General features: G+C 56.9%; 1 pseudogene across 1 annotated transcript; it reads right to left on the bottom strand.

Moving 5' to 3' along the window:
* Window positions 1-655: 655 nt before the first annotated feature.
* Window positions 656-2,381, bottom strand: LOC308414103 (formyl peptide receptor 2-like; annotated as a pseudogene). Its single transcript has 3 exons — window positions 2,337-2,381; window positions 1,032-2,163; window positions 656-716 (listed from the first exon to the last, which is right to left on the bottom strand). The product of its transcript is annotated as a formyl peptide receptor 2-like (transcript).
* Window positions 2,382-2,976: the final 595 nt, after the last annotated feature.

Raw genomic sequence — 2,976 nt, 5'->3', positions numbered from 1 at the left:
CATGTGTGGAGGTCAAAGGACACTTGGAGGTCAAAGGACAACCTGCAGGAGTCAGTTTTCTCCTTCCCTTGTGTGGTCCCGGGTATCAGATGCAGGTTGTCAGGGTTGGTGGTAAGTGTCTTACCACTGAGCTATCCTGCTGGCCCACAGAACCTGATGGTGCTGGGACTCTCGACTCCCAACTGGTGGTTCAGCCAGACACTGTGGTGAAGGGTCCTAGCCCCTTGAATGCACATCTTTTTAATTCCCCCACTCTAGCCTGCCTCATGTGACTGTACCAAAGGCTCAGGGTTGCACAGGGGTGATGGTAATGGTTCGGGCTGGTCCTCCTACTGGAAGGGGCCCTGAGGCAGAAGGATCACCATGCATTTGAGGCCAGCCTGGGCTACAAAATGAGCCCTTGTCTTTTTTAAAAAAGAAAAGGGGATGGGGAAGGAGGAACCACTCAGAGATAGGTGGAGTTCACCTTTGGGATTGAGAGGTGTCATGGAAGGTGGGCACATTTTAGAATCCCCCAGTGAGGGTCTGGGGTGGCATTCGCTGTTAAGACTCTACCCTTTTGTGCTCAAAGTCTTGGTTGAGTTCCATCCCCAAAGGGGAGGTGTAACTAGAAAAGCACTTGGGAATTTCAAAATACCATAAGAAGAAAGATAGTTCACCCCGAGCCAAAGAGCGGTCCCCCAGAGACCCAATGCTGGCAGGTCTCTGTGAACCACCTAGTGGGGCAAGCACCCAGGTTTATGAATAATGCCTGGGACGGTCCAGCAGGGTGGCTGGGAACTAGGACTCTACCCCTGCTCACCTCCAGGCCAAAGTGGCTTGCTCCCTCCCATCTGTTCTGTTCTCCTGCCTGCCCCTCTTTCCTTAGTCTTAAGTTCTATTTACACACCTCATTGGAGCCTCCTGGTTTCTGTCTCTACCCTGTAACCCTGCATCTGTCACCCCGGCTCCCTGTCAGGACCTCTGTCTGCCACATTCTGTGTGACTCCAAACCCATGGGAACGGATGCTCTATCTGGGTGCTCCACATACCACCCCCTCCAAACCTCTCTCTCCTTCTCCATCTCCCTTCCCATCACCTGTACCTTGTACCTTCATTTCAGCCCACCCCATACCCCAGACTGTGTCCTGCTCCCTCAGGCTGCAGCTGAGCCTCTCAGCCTCCATCCGGAGCACCTGGGGTTCCTCTTCCTCTTCCTCCTCCTCCTCCTCCTCCTCCTCCTCCTCCTCCTCCTCCTCCTCCCTTTCCCTCCCAGGAGACCACAAGGCCCGGCCCAGCCTTCTCCAGATTTTCACATCTCCACACACATACAGCAGTAGACTGAACAAACTAATTGATCCCAGCAGACTGAGCCCCAGTGGTGTCAGCAAGGCCCACACATCCCCCAGCTGCAGCCTGGACCCCCACATGCCCAGGAACCTCAGCAGCAGCAGAAGGTAGAAGGGAAACCAACAGATAAACATCATGGCTGTAGTGGCCCCTGGCAGCCCAGCAGCAGAGGCCTCCCTGTGACCCTGGCCAGCTGCAGCTGCTCCCGCACGAGGCTATGGAAGACTCTCAGTACCCCCAGTGGCACCCCAAACCCAAATACTAACTGATCCAGCATAGGGTTCCAAGCGGAGGAGTCCTGGTCATGCCCGGGGGATTCCAGAGTCATTGTCCCATTGAAAGGGTTACTCTGGCCAGTTCGGTCCCTTAAAGTTCCCAGGGCTCTCCCAGACAGGCCCAGCAGAAGGATCCAGAACCCACCAGCTTGGCGAATCGTATGATGGTCCGGTGCCCAGGATGGTTGGAGCAAGGAGGTACAGCAACAACAGTCAGCGGCCACGTGAGCCAGCAGTCGGCCACTGACACAGAAGGTCAAGAAGGCCAGACACGGGTCCAGGGAACAGAAGTGAGGCCCAGGGGCCAGCAGGTGCGAGTCCCCGTGAGGCTGAGTGGGAGGATCCCCAGGAATATGACGTCAGCTATGAGTTGGTGGCCATACCAGGCTGCGGACGGTTGGGCAGGAAGTAGGGATCCTCCAGCCAGGGCCAGCAGGCTGTAGCTGGTCATGTCCAGGAGGTAAGAGACAATTGCCAACAGAGAGTAGAGGAGAAAGAGAACCGCCCAGGGCAGGTCCTGACTCCCCAGGGGTGCTGGCTGCTGCGTCTCCAGTGTCCTCTACGGGCTGTGTGGAGAGGGACAGACCAGCAAAGCCTCCGCGTTAGCGCGCACACACATACCCCTGCACCACTTTCCTCTGAGCCGCCCCTCAGGGGTGGTCCCAGAACCCCCAGACCTCTGGTGTCCCCTCTCTTCCTTTGCTCCTGGGACCTCCCATCAGTCTCTCTCACCTTGACAAACCATGTCTCTATCCCCCGATCCAGCCCAGCCCCCATCCTCCTCTCCGGTGACTCCTCAGTCTGTCCTGACATACTCCAGGGCTGACCCCCCCGCATCCTCCCCCGTCCTACACTTCTTCTGTGGTTCCCCAACCCCTGAGTAGAGGAAGGGAAAATTCCACCTGGACCTACCCTTCTCAGCTACCCCTCCCTGGCCTCTCTTGTCAGACCCTCACCCTCCAGTTCCTCTTCATCCCTCCCACCTCCCTCCTTTCTGGAGAACATGGACTCTTCAAGCTCAAGTCCCAGCCAGTCTGGATGAAAAGCCCCACTAAGGCCAGGAGAGGGACTCAGGACCTGGACCCTGTCCCATCCCTCAGTCCTCTGACTCTTGGCTCTTGGTTGTCAGCTCAGGATTTAGATTCAGGCCCTCCCACTACCTCCACCTCCTCCCAACCCCATGCCCTTGGGCCCTGAGCTCATCTGTAGCTGAAGTGCCCAAGCAGCAGCTGGTGGCAAGTTTGCACACAAAGCAGGGGGTCAGACTTGGCTGGAAACAAGAGGGTCAGCCAGCAAGATCTCATGAGTGTAGGCCTCAGGTCCCTCTGGGAACGGAAGGAATGGTTGGATCATCCGAGTTCCCCCAGGTAGG

The sequence above is a fragment of the Micromys minutus genome (assembly GCF_963924665.1).
Source record: "Micromys minutus genome assembly, chromosome: 32".
Lineage (NCBI taxonomy): Eukaryota > Metazoa > Chordata > Mammalia > Rodentia > Muridae > Micromys > Micromys minutus.
This window is presented reverse-complemented; position numbering and strand designations above follow the sequence as displayed.